Below are 18,785 nucleotides of genomic sequence, written 5' to 3'. Positions count from 1 at the left end.
TGGTCCAGGGGACAACCTTTACCTTTTTAAAATATGCAAGTGGGGGCCATGGTGTCTGTCTGCCCTGTGTTTTGAGAAGTTGGAGAGGGTGGGGGAAGGAAACCTGGAGAGGACGAGAGCTCAAGAACATCTGCCCGGTGATAACTTTCACTAGCAATTCTGGCCATTTTATAGCTTCATGCAATAAGCTCATAACTGGCTTTACAATAAACCTCTTATCGTCTCTGTTATCTAAGAGCAAAGCAACTCGCCTGTTTCTCCCCCCCCCCCCCCCCGTCTCTACCCTGGTTTAAAGCCCAATTAGCTGCGCTAAGTCATTTCTTTTTAGAACAGCATGGCATGATACTTCCCCAGCTTCTGGAAGTAATAATACGGCGAATGTATATGTTCAGAACAGATGGTACTCTTGATCTCGGCAAATCTTTCAACAGGTCTGCGAGATAAACCAGCGTTATTCCCCGCTTTAGAAATGCAGTGCGGAATCTGCAGATCTGTCATTTATCTAAGCGTCCTGTCGAAGTGAGACTTGAAACAGAGGCTTCCTGGATTACAAGACACCATATAATTCATTCATTGATGCAATAAGCACAAAAAGAAGATTGGGAAGTTACTGGGAAAAGGAAGAAGATGAAACAGACTAGAACAGAAGGGGGTTACAAGCTTCTCGGGCCAATTTCTTACCTCCTTAAAAAGAAAGATTAAAAACCACAAAGGCTTAGAGATTCCAAAACACACAAAACACTAGAACAGGGGTCTGCAACCTGCGGCTCTCCAGATGTTCAATTGACCATGCTGGCAGGGGCTGATGGGATGTGTAGTCCATGAATATCTGGAGAGCCGCAGGTTGCAGACCCCTGCACTAGAAACACAATCCTATGCATCTATGATCGGAAGTAAGCCCCATTATGTTCAAAGGGAGCTTGTTTGTATGTTAAGGACCACCGAGTCCCTTCCGACTCATGGCAACCCTATGAACATAAGAACAAGCTGGCTGGATCAGACCAGAGTCCATCTAGTCCAGCTCTCTGCTACTCGCAGTGGCCCACCAGGTGCCTTTGGGAGCTCACGTGCAGGAGGTGAAAGCAATGGCCTTCTGCGGCTGTTGCTCCCGAGCACCTGGTCTGCTAAGGCATTTGCAATCTCAGATCAAAGAGGATCAAGATTGGTAGCCATAAATCGACTTCTCCTCCATAAATTTGTCCAAGCCCCTTTTTAAAGCTATCCAGGTTAGTGGCCATCACCACCTCCCATGGCAGCATATTCCAAACACCAGTCACACCTTGCGTGAAGAAGTGTTTCCTTTTATTAGTCCTAATTCTTCCCCCCAGCATTTTCAATGAGTGCCCCCTGGTTCTAGTATTGTGAGAAAGAGAGAAAAATTTCTCTCTGGCAACGTTTTCTACCCCATGCATAATTGTATAGACTTCAATCATATCCCCCCTCAGACGTCTCCTCTCCAAACTAAAGAGTCCCAAACGCTGCAGCCTCTCCTCATAAGGAAGGTGCTCCAGTCCCTCAATCATCCTTGTTGCCCTTCTCTGCACTTTTTCTAACTCTTCGATATCCTTTTTGAGATGTGGCGACCAGAACTGAACACTGGACTCCAAGTGCGGTCGCACCACGGCTTTATCTAAGGGCATGACAATCTTTGCAGTTTTATTATCAACTCCTTTCCTAATTATCCCCAATTCCTTTCCTAATTATTCCTAATCAATGTCCTCCAAAACGTTCTATCATTAACAGGCAGGCTCAGGTCTTGCAAATGGAGGGGCGTGGCTTCCTTGACAGAGCCAATCCGTCTCATCTTGGCTCTTCCTTTTTCCCTGCTGCCTTCAACTTTTCCTAGCATGATTGTTTTCTCCAGTGACTCGTCTATTCCCATCATGTGACCAAAGTATGATAACCTGGGGATTTACTCCCAAGTGAATGTGCATGGAATTGCAGCTGAGGGGGATTCTGTAGCAGAGCGTTGCGTGTGTAAAATGCCGTCAAGTTGCACCAACCCAGCAAGGGGTCTTTCAAGGCAAGTGAGAAGCGGAGGTGGTTTGCCATTGCCTTCCTCTGCAGAGTCTTCCTTAGTGGTCTCCCACCCAAGTGTCAATCCTGCTTAGCTTCCGAGACCTGACAAGATTCATGCTGCCTTACTTCATAGTTTATGGCAGTGGTGGCGAACCTTTGGCACTCCAGATGTTATGGACTACAATTCCCATCAGCCTCCAGATGTTATGGACTACAATTCCCATCAGCCTCTGCCAGCATGGCCAATTGGCCATGCTGGCGGGGAACTGATGCAGAGTAGCAATCCATGTTTGGAGTGAAAGGTCCGCTCCTACTGGGGCTATGGAGTACACAGGGTGGGTCAGGGGTCTCTGCCCAGGATCAGACATAATATGATCACATACAAGTTGTGGGTTCTCACCAGCTCCTGTTTATCCTATATATCAGTGATGGCGAACCTATGGCACGGGGGCCAGAGGTGGCACTCGGAGCCCTCTCTGTGGGCACGCACACACAAAGTTCGTCATGTGGGGGGTGGAAAATCACCCCCAAACACACACATCTAGGCTGGTTTGGGCCACTGAGCACGACGTGCGTGCACCGCGGTGAGCAGGGAGAACTCGGCTGGCAGGCCTGATGCCTGTGCTCCGGGTGGCTGCTGCTGGGGGGGGGGCACAGAGGAGGCAGAGATGCTAGAGAGGCAGGACTTGATGGCTAGAACAGGCTGGCCCCTACTCGAGCGGGTGGGGCGGAGGAAGAGGGAGCCAACTGGTTTTTTTTTCTAAACTAAAACCTCAGCATTCAGGTTAAATTGCTGGATTGGCACTTTGCGATAAATAAGTGGGGTTTGGGTTGCAATTTGGGCACTCGGTCTCAAAAAGGTTCGCCATCACTGTTATATATATCTCCACCTTTCCCTATCACCATTTGCCCAGCCAAAATATCTGAAGGGCATTATTAAGGGAATCCACAAGCATGCCAGAGAAAAGATGAATTTCTCATTCTTAAAAGAGTTGGAACTAATCATTCATTTCTGAAAATTCCTCATCTGTGCCTGTTGATTTCCAGGGATTCTCTGAATATTTACAACTTTTGGATCTGGATTTGGAATCATAGGGTATTTGAGATTGATTATCCAATCCTGTGAAATATCAAATTCCCGACAGCATTTCGCATCTTGCCCCCTATGCAAGCGATTGATTGATTCAGTTGATCTCAACTAGAAGATGGCAGCATATCTACAGAAGTCAAAATCCAAAGTGAAGATGGAATTCAAATTTGCATTTTTTGAAGATTACAGGTTTCACGATCAATCTTTTTTTGCAAACTTCCCCAGTATTTCCAGATGCCTCAAAAAAAATGAATGCTTGTGCAGAGCAGTAATGCAGACCCAAATGTCCTCAATTTCTTATACACAGACCAGCTGGATCCAGGTTTAGCCCAGAGCCTTAACTGAAAGATGGGGCTACCTGCAACAGGTGCACAATTTGTAACAACCAAGCAAGGCTGTAAATTCCCTGGGCTGGCATCTGCTCAGACAGAAGGGGATAATCTGTTTTTTATTCAAATGGAACCTAACAAGCTCAGCCCGGGCTAAGTGGCCTAGCACACAAGCGGATGCTCGCACTCCATTAATTACAACCCGCAATCTTAAAAGCATTCCCTCGAGAAGGTGCTAAAATAAATTCTGTTCCGTGGAAACACCAATGGAAATGGCATGTTTTAGGTGAGTATTCGTCCCTTCTCAATTTCCGTTATCTCCTTCGTTTCCAGCATAGTTCAGCAATGCCTTATGAATGGAAGATGTTGCAGAGCATTTGTGGAATCCATTGGAAGGCAAAGAAACACGAAACGTATCGTCAGCTTTGTGGAACTTCAGACTCTTGGGTGATGCCTTATCCTTCTATTGGTTCATGTGCTGTGCAAATACTGTGTTGGCCAACATGGTGTAGTGGGTAAGGTATCTGACTCGGTGCTGGGAAATGCAGGTTCAAATCCCCACTCTGCCGTGGAACTTGCTGGGTGATCTTGGGCCAGCTGTAATGTGACAGTGAACAAAAAAACCTGGAGGAAAGTGTAAAGTAGTGGCCTTCAACCTACGTTAGTTTGCTGGATGCTGCGGAGTAGCTCGTAAGTCATCTAAAACAGTGGTTCTCCACCTTCCTAATGCCGCGACCCTTTGATACAGTTCCTCGTGTTGTGGCGACCCCCAACCCTAACATTTATCCATTTTACAGATGGAGAACACTGATGCAGAGAGTCTTAGGCAACCCCTGTGAACCACCCACAGTGGTTCTCAACCTGTGGGTCGCGACCCCTCTGGGGGTCAAACGACCCACAAGTTAAGAACCACTGATCTAGAAGATCAAGGGCAAGAAGACTAAAATATCTGTTCCAATCTTTCTTTTTAAAAATGTTTATTACACAGAATTTTTCTCTGTACTGCTTAGTTGGTAGAGTCTTTTCCGAGCCCATGGTCTGTTTCTAGGATAGGACAAAACCTGGTAATATGCCAAAAGAGAAGGGGGTGTTGTTCAGGATTTCTTTCGTTACTCAGAAGTAGTTGTCATTAAAGAAAATGCTGGTGACTCCTAGGCACTTTCAACCCACCTTCAGTGTTCTTTGCAGCTGGATTTTACTGTGCGGAGTAGCAAAATCCACTTGCAAACAATTGTGAAAGTGGATGGAAAGTGTATTATTCTGCATGTGCAGAAGGGGCCATAGTATAGAGCCCTCTCTTGGAATAGCATCCTCCTCCGTATGCATGTTGGATACTATACTCTGTTTCACATAAAGATGTTAGTAGGTTGTATATTCCTCTGCCACATAACAAAGCATGCTGGGCCTTCTTTGTTGTAGAATGCTCCACTGGGGCCCTAGTGCCTCCCTAGCCCTGCTTTTCCATCCGTCTGAAAGTCCACTCTGGGATTAGGGACCCTGAAGCTTGAGCTTCATTAGTTCCATAGTAGATCCCCACCCCACCCTCTGCCTCTTGTAATTCTGCCCTTTAAGCACGTCATTTGGAGAAAAACCATCACCAGCTGTCACTTTCTGGGACTCCTTATAAGAAGTCCATGTCATTCTTGAATCCATTTTAGAGATTCATCATTGGCCTGATTCCAGCTGGCCTCCTTATTTCTTGCTGCCTTTCAGTTTGCTAGCTGTAACATGGGAATACTATACTCTTTTCCACAGAACATAAAAACATAAGAACGAGCCTACTGGATCAGACCAGAGTCCATCTAGTTCAGCACTCTGCTACTCGCAGTGGCCCACCAGGTGCCTTTGGGAGCTCACATGCAGGAGGTGAAAGCAATGGCCTTCTGCTGCTGCTGCTGCTGCTCCCGAGCACCTGGTCTGCTAAGGCATTTGCAATCTCAGATCAAAGAGGATCAAGATTGGGAGCCATAAATTGACTTCTCCTCCATAAATCTGTCCAAGCCCTTTTTAAAGCTATCCAGGTTAGTAGCCATCACCACCTCCTGTGGCAGCATATTCCAAACACCAATCACACGTTGCGTGAAGAAGTGTTTCCTTTTATTAGTCCTAATTCTTCCCCCCAGCATTTTCAATGAATGCCCCCTGGTTCTAGTGTTGTGAGAAAGAGAGAAAAATTTCTCTCTGTCAACATTTTCTACCCCATGCATAATTTTATAGACTGCAATCATATCCCCCCTCAGATGTCTCCTCTCCAAACTAAAGAGCCCCAAATGCTGCAACCTCTCCTCATAAGGAAGGTGCTCCAATCCTTCAATCATCCTCGTTGCCCTTCTCTGCACTTTTTCGATCTCTTTGATATCCTTTTTGAGCTGTGGCGACCTGAACTGAACACAGTACTCCAAGTGCAGTCGCACCACTGCTTTATATAAGGGCATGACAATCCTTGCAGTTTTATTATCAACTCCTTTCCTAATTATCCCCAGCATAGAGTTTGCCTTTTTCACAGCTGCCATGCATTGAGTTGACATTCCCATGGAACTATCAACACAGAAAGATGATAGTACAGTGATGGCGAACCTTTTCAAGACCAAGTGCCCAAATTGCAACCCAAAACCCACTTATTTATCGCAAAGTATAAACACGGTAGTTTAACCTAAATACTGAGGTTTTAGTTTAGAAAAAACAGTTGGCTCCGAGGCGCGCGTTACTCGGGAGTAAACTTGGTGAAGCAACCGTGCAATGCTTCGAATGGGTGAATCATGAGCCTAGGAGGGTTTACTCAGAAGCAAGGCCAGCCTAGCTGTGTATGTGTATGTGTGTGGGGGGGTGATTTTCCGCTCCCCCTACATGACGAACTCTGTGCATGCGTGCCCACAGAGAGGGCTCGAAGTGCCACGTTTGGCACCCGTGCCATAGGTTCGCCACCACTGTGATAGTAGGATTGTATAGTCCTCCACCACCAAAACATGCTGGACCTTCTTTCTTGTAGAAGACCCTTCTCTGGGTCCTATTGTTTACCGAGCCCTGCTCCCTCCATCTCTTTGGAAGTTGGACAGTAAAAATACATTTTTGGCATAAATGCTCTTGTATCAAAGTACCTGGTTTAATAATGCACAGAACAATGGTTTTAACAAAGGCAGAGCATAAAAATGAACGATAATTCTCATGTCCGTTCAGGACTATATTCTAATGTGGAAGCATACGACTTTCTCAACCACTGCGACTCAACTGACCAAACTAACATCTTTGTGTGAAACAGATTACAGAATCTAACTTGGTCACTCTCTTGTAGAAATATTGGCACAGGTGAGTGAAAATTAAACCTCCATTGAGATGGAAGCATCCAACTTTGCCCAGTGAAATCAAGACTTCTCAGTTTCTGGTATGATGAAAAGAGTTTTCTTCCCTCTTTCCAAGTCCACTCTGGCTTCCAATCAATAGCAAGTTAAAAACTACTGAATAAAAAAGTCTTCCAAACCCGAAACGGATTTTTAATCATTGCTATGAATAGACAGACAGAATTCATGACTGAATGCCTATAATCTTCAAGGAAACCTTCAAGAAAAATGCCCATTGGCACAAAAGGTGCCTTACAGAGATTCTCACGGAATCTTCCAGAAAATCATCCCACAGATAGGCACAGTGACAACAACAGCATGAGAAAGTTGCAAACCTGCCACAAAAGCACCCCTAATAGGAAGTGCTACATGGGGAGAGTTAATTAAAGCATTTTTACACAAACACATCCTTCCATCCTAAGTGCCACAAACTACTCCAAAACAGAGCCAAAAAAAAAGGGAGGGGGGGGGACCAAGCATGAAGACAGCAGGACAAATATCTGCAGTATGAAATGCTAGGTTGACACCCATGTTTTCACTCGGCACCTGCAAACCCAATCCTGCAGCCGACACCAAAGACAGAGACAGACTTCAGCTGGGTGTGTCCACAGGTTTCTGAGTCTGCTTTTTAAAAAATCAAAATTCCTGCAGCACATTATTTCTCCAACTGAGAAAGGAAGCCCCTTTCAACAGGGTGGCAGTTTAACAATATTAATGGAGGGACTCGGCTTGGTCTCTCACCCATGATGGCAAAAAGCACAGAATATTTTTTGTGAAGAAGCTCTTACAAAGTGAATTCTACCACACGCCCAAGCTTCCGTCCTTTTTAACTCTGTCCATTTAGTCTTCTTGCAGAGTTCTCAGGCAGCTGTGACTCCGTTCCATATGAGGGAAACAAGAGATTTTGGTTAGCAATAGCTGTGCTGTTTTTAAAAAGAAGAGGTAGCTGCTTTTATAGCACCTCAGCTGCCCTCCAAAGATATGGTTTTCCTTCCCCAAAAAGAGAGGGAGGAGGAATCGTTTTTAGACAAGCTTTCAGCATGGTTCATCAAGAAGCAGAGGAAAGTGTGCTGTGAGGGCTCCGATTGGCTAGCAGCAGGGAGGTCAAGGACTCGTTTCTACATTGTGTTGGGAGGGTGTAGGGCAGTGGTGGCGAACCTATGGCATGGGTGCCAGAGGTGGCACTCAGAGCCTCTCTGTGGGCACACACAAACAGAGCCCCCCCGCCCGCCCCCCTACATCTAGGCTGGCCTGGGCCGCTGGGCTCGATTATTAGCATTAAACCCAAGACCTAGTTTTGGGGAAGCAGTGTAGGTAACCCTATTAAGCGCTGTAAAACCCCACTGATTTTCATGTGAAAGACTAAAGTGCGATCCTTTACCTGGGAGTAAGCTCGGTTGCTGGCAATGGGGCTTGCTTCTGAGTAAACCCTCAGATTCACCCATTGCGATTCACCCGTTGCAAGAGTTGCATGGTGGCTTCAAAGCAAAGCCACCAACTACCACCAAGCTTACTCCTGAGTAACGCGTGCCTCGGAGCCAACCATTTTTTCTAAACAAAAACCTCAGTATTCAGGTGTTAGCACTTTGCGATAAATAAGAGGGTTTTGGATTGCAATTTGGGCACTCAGTCTCGAAAAGGTTCGCCATCACTGGTGTAGGGTGAATATATGTGTAAAGTGGTGGTTAAGAGCAGGTGGATTCTAATCTGGAGAACTGGGTTTGATTCCCCATTCCCCACCTGAGTGGGGGCTTATCTGGTCAACCAGATGCGTTTCACACTCCTACATTCCTGCTGGGTGACATTGGGCTAGTCCCAGTTCTTCGGAACTCTCTCAGCCCCACCTACCTCAGAAGGTGCCTGTTGGGGGGAGAGGAAGGGAAAAGGAGTTTGTAGGCCACCTTGAGTCTCCTTACAGGAGAGAAAGGTGGGATATAAATCCAAAATCTTCTTCATGAAAGCTTATACCCTTTAAAAAATTGTGTTTAAGATGCTATTGGGCCTGAACTTCGATGTGCTAAGACAGGGGTAGGTAGGGAACCTAAGCTCTCCCGGATGTTCAGGAGACTACCAATTTCCCACATCAGCCCTGCCAGCATAGGCCAGTGGTAATACTGACTGGGAAACTGATAGAAGTATGAATTCCTGGTATCTGGAGAAACCACAGGATTCTAACAGCTAAGTGAAAGATACAATCGAAGGCCCATCCGGACTTTGACTTACTACTTCTGTTTGCCTGCATCCCCACTGTTTCGTTCAGAGTTTTCAGTCCAGATAACTCCTGCCAATTGTATACCAGTCAAAAGAAGAAGAAAAAAAGACTAGGAGAAATTAGTGGGAGGGAAATAAGGCCATAAAAAGGGATTCATTCTCTTTATCTCTTCAAGCAGAGCTTCCTGGCCGGCAGCCAAGACAAGTGCTCCCCCTGGCCAACACACGGACTGTCTCTGAGCCTGAAACACATTTCTGAATGACGCCAAATGCTTTGACCGGCAAAACACAAATCGCAGCGCCAAGATTTTGTACAGCTTCTGTGTAACATCCCAACACCTCTGACCTGCTGTTTTCAGAAGCACGAGCATCCAGAGCACCACAACTAGACTTGCCAACCTCCAGGTGGGGTCTGGAGATCGCCTGGAATTTCTCTAGACCCCCGTTTGCCTTTAAAAAAGAACAACTTTGGAGGGCATCCCCCACGGCGTCCTACCATTACTAAGATCTCTCCCCAGCTTCGCTCCTCCAGGGACAGGCCCCAAATCTCCCGGAATTTTCTAAGCCAAAGTTGGCAACCCGACTCCCAGTCATGATGGGACATATCCAGATTTTGGAAGAGGGGTGGTGTGTGTGGGGGAGGGGATGGGGCTTCCACTTCAGAGGGAAAGTGAAAGGTAAGAGCTGAAGAAGAGAAGAAGAAGAGTTTGGATTTATATCCCCCCTTTCTCTCCTGCAGGAGACTCAAAGGGGCTTACAATTTCCTTGCCCTTCCCCCCCTCACAACAAACACCCTGTGAGGTGGGTGGGGCTGAGAGAGCTCCAAGAAGCTGTGACTAGCCCAAGGTCACCCAGCTGGCGTGTATGGGAGTACACAGGCTAATCTGAATTCCCCAGATAAGCCTCCACAGCTCAGGCGGCAGAGCAGGGAATCAAACCTGGTTCCTCCAGATTAGATACACGAGCTATTAACCTCCTATGCCACTGCTGAAGGGTCACACTCAGTGGTGGGATTCAGCCGGTTGGCCCCACTTCGGCAGAACCAGTTGTTAAAATAGCGCTTGTAAACAAACCAGCGGTCAAATTATTTGAATCCCACCACCGGAACCAGTTGTTAAATTATTTGAATCTCACCACTGGTCACACTCTTGCCCACGAGAGGGGGAAAGGTGCAGCCAATTCACAGGCCAGGATAGTCACTAGTACACTAGTACTGAGGGGCTGGGCAGCGACAATCAGCCCATGGAACTCAGCGAGACTTGATTCCCAGTCTACCGAACCGGATGCAGGAAGACAGTCTCCAAAAATAAGTGCATATATTTTAAAATGTTTTGAAAGCTCTCTGTCTCTCTCTGTCTCTGTCTCTCTCTCTCTCAGAGCATAACCACAGCAATGGCCACATACCTGGTGAAAATCAGGATCCCCTATCAGGTGCTGGTGTCCACAGGGAGGGTAGCTGTGTTGAAGAAGCAGACCCTAACCCAGTGGTGGCGAACCTATGGCACATCTAGGCTGGCCTGGGCCATGGGCTTGATTATTAGCATTAAACCTCAGACCTAGTTTTGGGGAAGCAGTGTAGGTAACCCTGTTAAGCGCTGTTAAACCCCACTGATTTTCATGCAAAGAGCTAAAGTCTAAAGTATGATCCTTTACCTGGGAGTAACCTTGATTGCTGGCAATGGGGCTTGCTTCTGAGTAAACCCTCCTAGGGTCATGATTCACCCGTTGGAAGAGTTGCACGGTTGCTCCAAAGCAAAGCCACCAACTAGCACCAAGCTTACTCCCGAGTAACGCACGCCTCAGAGCCAACCATTTATCCTAAACTAAAACCTCAGTATTCAGGTTAAATGGCCATGTTGGCACTTTGCTATAAATAAGTGGGTTTGGGGTTGCAATTTGGGCACTCGGCCTCGAAAAGGTTCGCCATCGCTGCCCTAACCCAAGCTAGAACCAGAGACAGAGGATGAAACTGGGTTCAGGGAAGACTTCCTTCTCCCTTCCTTCTCCATGGACAGACTCACACACACACACACACACACACACGCTTCATGCCAGTCCCAATGCAAATAAATCTATTTTTGCACCTTGGGGGGAAATAATTCAGGCCAGGCAAGCCAGCTTAAAGGTGCAAACCGAGGCACCCTTACCTGGGAGTCAGCCCCCCCCCCCCCGCTTCCCCACGTACCACAGCGGTGCTCGCTTCTGAGTAAACATACAGGGGAGGGGGTCGAGCTGTTGACTTGCATCTCTCTTGCAAGGATGCCTGCTTGAAAAGGGGGTCGGGGAGGGAGGGAGGGAGGGAGGGAGGGAGGGGGGGTCAGGGAAATTCGCTTTGCTTCCCCCGTCCCCACCTTTGCAAAGGGGTGCTATTGAACGAAGGCAGCCGCCTCGCAGTTTTATTAATACCGCCTCTCTCTCTCTTTCCCACCCCCCCCTCCCTGCCGCTTCCTTCCCCCATCAGACAGGATGCTTCTGGTGCTCTTTGCTTCCTTTCGTTACAACCGGTTTGAACGACACCCCCTCCCCCCGCACACACACCTTGAACAACAACAACAAGAAGAGAATCCCTTCCTCGAGGATGCAACGACAGAGCCGAGAATCGGGCGAGATCTAACGACAGAGCCGAGAATCGGGTCACTCACCGCCAGATCCCCCCGGGGCTGAGGACGCGCCTGCCTGCCGGGGCTGGGGAGAGCAGCCAGCGGGTTGCAAGGCGGAGAAGCAGCTTCCAGCCTCCTCTTGCCAGGCGAGCTCCAGCTTCCGGGTTGGTCAGTTTCCACGTCACTGCTACAGGTTTGCTCAGAGGCGGCAGATGCGCAGGCGGACACCCCGCGGTGTGCAAAGGAATCTTGCCTTGAGTCCTGCACCGTTTCAGGGCTGGGATCCACAGGCTGTTGGGGGTTTTCTGGGCTGTTATCTGGGGGGTTTTGCTCCTAAGGTTTCGCCCGCATCTGTGGCTGGCATCTTCAGAGGTGTATCACAGAAAGATATGTGCCATTCCATGGCACACACCTTGCCATGACGAGCCTCTGAAGACTCCGCCTGTAGATGTTGGCCAAACGTCGGGAGCAAAAACCACCAGACCACAGCCACACAGCCCAGAAAACACAGCCCAGAATACCCACAACAGCCAGTCTTGTATTTCTCTCCATGATACCTATTTTATCTTGACAACATGCCTCTGAAGATACCAGCCATAGATGCGGACAAAATGTTAGGAGCAAAAACCACCAGACCGTGCCCTGTGAGGAGAGACAGGGAGCTGGGTATGTTTAGTTTGAAGAAGAGGTTTAGGGGTGACATGATAGCCATGTTTAGATATTTGAAGGGATGTCCTGTTGTGGAGGGAGCAAGCTTGTTTTCTGCTGCTCCAGAGACTAGGTACAGGGGTAGGGAACCTGCGGCTCTCCAGATGTTCAGGAACTACAATTCCCATCAGCCTCTTTCAGCATGGCCAGGTGGCTATCAATTGGCCATCCAATTGGCCAGCTGGTAAACTGATGAGAGTATGGAGTTCCTGAGCTATCTGAGACTTCCCTGAGTCCTGAACTAGAACTCAGAGAGAGTCATGGGTTCAAGGGGAAGGAAAAGAGATTCCACCTAAACATTAAGAAGAACTTCCTGTCAGGGCTGTTCGACAGTGGAATGCACTACCTTGGAGAGTGGTGGAGTCTCCTTTTTTGGAGGTTTTTAAAGAGAGGCTGGGTGGCCATCTGTCAGGAGTGCTTTAATTATGTGTTCCTGCATTGCAGGGGGTTGGACTTGATGGCCCTTGGGGTCTCTTCCAACTCTGTGATTCTATGACTGCCTCACAGGGATTCTATGACTGTGATTCTATGACTGCCACACATAAATGCTCTTTTATCACAGTTCTATGCTTAACAGTGGAGAAAAAAATATTCATGAAAGAATATGAAGAATTTAGATTGGCAGTGGGTTCATATTGCTAGCCCCTATACACTATTCTACATAGATGTTAATTCATTCGGTTAATTCATTCAGCATGATGCTGGCAGGGGATGATGGGAACTGTAGTCCATAACATCTGGAGGGCCGCGAGTTTGACACCTATGGTCAAATGGAGGGGGGGGGGAGCAGAGCTGGGTGGGCACTAGGATCCAGAGGGAGCATTCTACAACAAAGAAGGTCTGAGCGTGCATTGTTTTGTGGCAGAGGAATATAAAACCTATTTACATCTTCATGTGAAACAGTGTATAGTATTCCCATGTTACAGCTAGCAAACTGAGAGGCAGCAAGAAATAGGGAGGCCAGCTGCAATCAGGCCAATGAGAAATCTCTAGAATGGATTCAAGAATGGCCAGAAGCTCTTATAAGGAGTCTCTTATAAGCTTACCCCTGCTTAGCTTCACAAGATCTGATGAGGTTTTGTAGGCCATCCACGCTATCCACCTGTTCCCCAAAGCCTCGTAATACCCTTTATGAATTCCAGTGAAAATAACCCAACGGGCAAGCCTGAGAGTTTATCAGAACTCTTCATCTGCATGACCCAGTGATCCACCAAGGAGATCAAAACCTGAGTTGAGGACCACAATACACTTTAAAGCACAGGCTGTGGCTGATTTTTGTTCCTACTTTGAAGAAATCACGGGGAACCTTTTCTACTAGTTTTCTACAAGTATTTTTTACTCTTGTCTGACAAAGAGAACGTTGACTCTTGCAAACTTGCACCCTGAAACTCCTGTTGGTCTCCAAGTTGCTACTGGACTTGAACCTAAGGCCCATTATGCATGGAGTGTTTTCCTCGGGGCTCTTTGTTCCACTGTGGAGTCTCCTTGTGTTTCTTTGTTTACACATGAGAAGGCACCCCACTGCCTGTTGCACAGCTTGCCTGTCCCTCTTCTGAGTCACTCCCAGTTATTGCAAGATCGCCGGTTTTATTTTCAAACCCCTTACAATGTTTGTGTCAATATTTCCACGTTAGATCGATATTTCTGTCTTATGTCAATATTTCTGTGCGTTTCACAACAGCTGGCCATAGATCCTCCGGAAGTGCCTGTGAGGAGTGGTAGGGAGAGGGGAGACAGGAAAGAGCAGAAACCCGAAGCAAGAGAAAACATTGGGGTTTCCGTACTCCCACTAATTGCAGGAATTTCAGGATCTGCGGCATCGTAACACAGAGCGCGTCAGTACAGAGATCTGTGCCCCGAAGGAAACGTTCCCTCGCTGCAGGGCAGAGCAGCAGTGAATAATCGGTCTAATTGTTTCACCGCAGACCAACATGCCGACTCCCTAAATCTATCTTCCCGGGGAGTGTGCGTTGGAACTCTTTTCCCTGGTGTCATTTGCACTCACTCAGTTGATCGATCGTCCGGTCTTCGCCAGCTCTGCAGGGAAATGAAGGTTCTGGAGGCAGGCTGCAAAAGCAATTCTGTCTGGCCAAGTAGCAAAGTCATAGCAGGTGAGACGCAAGGAGGACAGGTTATAGCCGGCCAGTTCTGCACTTAAATCCCTTTTCACTGACCAAATGCCTTGCCTAAACCATGGCACTTTAACTCCCCGGCCAAGGGGAAACGAGGGGTCTGTGGTCGCAAAGGGCCTTGGACTCGCCATAGGCTTGGGATGGAAGGCTGATCACTGTGGCTTTCGAGCTGACCTCCCTTTCCCTCCCATCCTCTGCCAGAAGATCTCAGTTTGTTAATCCTGGAGCAGGTTTGCAGGCTGAATACCCCCTCTACTGTTCAGAGGTGGTGATGAGATATAGCAGTGGTGGTGAACCTATGGCACGGGTGCCAGAGGTGGCACTCAGAGTCCTTTCTATGGGCACGTGTGCACAGAGTTCATCATGGGAGTGTGTGGAAAATTACCCCCCCCACACACACACACACACCTAGGCTGGCCTGGGCATGATCCTTTGCCTGGGAGTAAGCTTGGTTGCTGGCAATGGGGCTTGCTTCTGAGTAAACCCTCCTAGGGTCGTGATTCACCCAAGCAAAGCGTTGCATGGTTGCTTCACCAAGCTTACTCCTGAGTAACATGTGCCTCAAAGCCAACTGTTTTTTCTAAACTAAAACCTCAGTATTCAGGTTAAATTGCCGTGTTGGCGCTTTGTGATAAATAAGTGGGGTTTGGGTTGCAATTTGGGCACTCGGTCTCGAAAAGGTTCGCCATCACTGAGATACAGCCTAACTTAAGAGGGCAACAGAAGGCAGAATTCCCATGCCCAGAAAAGTGGTGGTAGTGGTGGTAGGGGAACTGGACAGGTGCCTCCAAGAGAATGGTCTGCCCCCTGGTGGTGGAATGTGTAGTCAAGAGAGAACAGACTTACAGCAACCCTCAAGGCAAGAGACGTGCAGAGGTGGTTTGCCACCACCTGCCTCTGTGTAGCGACCCTGGACTTCCTAGGTGGTCTTTCATCCAAGTATGAAGCAGGGCTGACCCTGGTTAGCTTCTGAGATCTGACTACATCAGATTAGCCTGGGCCCGTGGTAGCAAACCTTTGGCACTCCAGATGTTATGGACTACAAATCCCATCAGCCCCTGCCAGCATGGCCAATTGGCCATGCTGGCAGGGGCTGATGGGAATTGTAGTCCATAACATCTGGAGTGCCAAAGGTTCGCCACCAGGTCTGGGCTGCCTGTAATCCCCTCCCATGATGAGGATGACGACGACGACTTGGATGCCACCATTCCAAAAATGGGCATCAGCCTGGCCATCAAACTGCAGCTCTTGATGCCCCTGTGTGGTTTTCAAGGCAAGAGACATTTTGAGATGGTTTGCCATCGCCTGTCTCTGAATCACGGCTCCCAGTATCCCTGGGTGGTCTCCCATCCAAACAGTGACTATGGCCATCCAGCTGTGACTTCGCTATGATTGACCAACTCTATGATTCTATGACCATTCAGTTGAGACTTCCCTGCGATTGACCCCATGACTGACCATCCAGCTGCGACTTCCCAATAACGTTCTGAAAGGTAACTTTCGAGGGAGATCAGATGCAAAATGACTGTAGTGTCTGCGGAACCTGAGCGGAGTAGAACTTTCCAACTTCCTCATGAATTCAGCCACCATCGTCCATTACATGCAAACACTTCTGCTGTGTATTTTTAATCTGGTTAGCACACCCCTCTGATTCCGCTCAATTCATTTTGCAATAGTTTGAAGTGACTAACATGCATCCCATTCAATATTTTAGTGGTTTACATTATCTCTGTAAGCAGCCACAAGTTTATTAAATCTATGGCAGCTTGTCCAAGCTCGGCGAAGCCAGGTTCTGTATTTGAGATCATACCGTGTTTCCCCGAATATAAGACAGTGTCTTATATTAATTTTTGCTCCCAAAGATGCGCTATGTCTTAGTTTCAGGGGATGTCTTATTTTTCTGTGTTCTGTTTGTCAGGCATGCTTCTAAACAAAACTTTGCTATGTCTTACTTTCGGGGGATGCCTTATATCTCGCACTTCAGCAAAACCTCTACTACGTCTTATTTTCAGGGGATGTCTTATATTCGGGGAAACAGGGTATTATTATTATTATTATTATTATTATTATTATTATTATTATTATTATTATTATTATTACCGTGTTTCCCTGAAAATAAGACAGTGTCTTATATTAATTTTTGCTCCCAAAGAGGCGCTATGTCTTATTTTTCTGTGTTCTGTTCGTCGGGCATGCTTCCAAACAAAAACTTTGCTACGTCTTACTTTCGGGGGATGCCTTGTATTTCGCACTTCAGCAAAACCTCTACTACGTCTTATTTTCAGGGGATGTCTTATATTCAGGGAAACAGGGTGCAAATTTCAAAAAGATTTTTTTTTAAAACTCAGAGCTGTGGTTTCATTTTTCTTTTCTGAAAAGGGCTCATGTTATGTCTTATACAGGGAATAAATTGCCCTTTCGGGAGCCACCCGGTTCCCAGTTCCTTAAAAAAACAATAAAGCCCCTTGCAAAGCTAATGCACTTCAAACCACGCCTAGCAGATATCAAACACATTTCAGAGTGGCAAACAGCCCAGCCAGAGCACTGGAATGGATATTTCTAGGATGCCGCCTAAAGTGTTACTCAACGGGAATGCCAAAGCTGCCTATCTGGGTGGAAGTTGGTTACGTGCTAAGTTTCCTGATCAGCAACGCTTGATCTAAAAAAAGACACTGTAAAATCACACTTAAACTTGTGAGAATAGACCAGGCAATATTTGAAGTTTGTGGAACTAGAGGAGCGGGTGGTCAGGGTGAGGAGCGGTCAGGGGCAGGGGGTCAGCGCCCTTCCCTCTGGCAAGCATGAGAAGATTCAGAGGTGGATAATAAAATGTTGTGTTACTTCTCAGAGCTTGCCTGGGCTTGAACAGAATTTCGGTGTCAAAAATTAACAGACCTTCCTGTTTTTCACCCTTTAAGGCACCCTGCTTTTTGATAGATGACTGCCAGGGCTAACACAACAAGCAGGACGATTTTGGGAAGGTCTGTATATGTGTGTGTGTGTGTATATATATATATTAAATGACAGCCTGGACTGAACTGTGAGAATAAGACCAGTGACCCACTCCCAAATAGCAGTGGCAAGGTCCATTCCACTTGGTGGTTTTCTAGATCGGTTTGGTGAAGAATGGGTTGACAACTTGACAAGCCTTAAAACACTGCTGCAAAGGTTTCGCGCGAGAAGTCAGCAGTCAAGCTATGTTACTTCTTAGAAACAGACGTGGGTTGCCAGTTTGTCAAGAGAAATATAGTTTTCAGTGACATGCAAAGAGAAGAGGAGGAGTTTGGATTTATATCCCACCTTTCTCTCCTGTAAGGAGACTCAAGGTGGCTTACAAACTCCTTTCCCTTCCTCTCCCCACAACAGACACCTTGTGGGGTAGGCAGGGCTGAGAGAGTTCTGGGAGAGCTGTGACTAGCGGCTAGCCCAGGGGTAGGGAACCTGCGGCTCTCCAGATGTTCAGGAACTACAATTCCCATCAGCCTCTTGTCAGCATGGCCATGCTGACACTGGCCATGCTGGTAGGGGCTGATGGGAATTGTAGTTCCTGAACATCTGGAGAGCCGCAGGTTCCCTACCCCTGGGCTAGCCCAAAGTAACCCAGCAGGAATGTAGGAGTGCGGAAACACATCTGGTTCACCAGATAGGCCTCTGGTGGAGGGGCCAGTCAGGTGGAGGGGTGGGGAATCAAACCTGGTTCTCCAGATTAGAGTGCACCTGCTCTGAACCACTACACCATGCTGGCTCTGACTTCAACCACACTTGCTTGGCTTCTTTGCTACCCTTCCTTGGTGCAGTTATAGGACTTCCCTATGCCCTTGCAACAGACCTGCTGACACAGGAAGTTGCTTTCATCTCAGTTAGACCATAGGCCCGCCTTAATGGGTCTTCGCAATCAGTCTCAAAGCTGAGAAAGACGCTTTTATTATTGGGGAGAGAGCTGGATTTTGGCCCTTGTGCAGGCAAAGTGTGCGATTCAGCAGTAAGCCACAACTGTTCTCTATTCTTCCTGTCGTCAGACACGCCTCTTCCCACAGAAATAATCCATGTACGTTAAGGCTCACATCTTAGAAGAAGAGTTGGTTTTTATACCCCACTTTTCTCTTCCTTTAAGAAATCTCAAAGCTGCTTACAAACTCCTCCCCTTCCTCTCCCCACAACGGACATCTTGTGAGGTAGGTAGGGCTGAGAGAATTCTGAGAGAACAGGGACTGGCCCAAAGTCTCCCAGCAGGCTTCATGTTGAAGAGCAGGGAATCAAACCCAGTTCTCCAGATTAGAGTCCATTGCTCTTCATTGCTACACCATGCTTGCTCTCCCGATAACCACAATAATCATGGTGAAAACATGGTCCTGTGA

General features: G+C 47.5%; 1 protein-coding gene across 2 annotated transcripts in view; it reads right to left on the bottom strand.

Annotated features, from left to right (window-relative positions):
• CYRIB (CYFIP related Rac1 interactor B) overlaps window positions 1-11,755 on the bottom strand; it is a 106,884-nt gene extending 95,129 nt beyond the window's left edge. For both annotated transcript variants that reach the window (XM_048507865.1, XM_048507867.1), the window contains exon 1: window positions 11,630-11,755. The gene's annotated coding sequence lies outside the window, so the exon portion shown is untranslated. The remainder of the gene's footprint in view (window positions 1-11,629) is intronic.
• Window positions 11,756-18,785: the final 7,030 nt, after the last annotated feature.

The sequence above is a fragment of the Sphaerodactylus townsendi genome, linkage group LG09 (assembly GCF_021028975.2).
Source record: "Sphaerodactylus townsendi isolate TG3544 linkage group LG09, MPM_Stown_v2.3, whole genome shotgun sequence".
Taxonomy (NCBI): Eukaryota; Metazoa; Chordata; class Lepidosauria; order Squamata; family Sphaerodactylidae; genus Sphaerodactylus; species Sphaerodactylus townsendi.
This window is presented reverse-complemented; position numbering and strand designations above follow the sequence as displayed.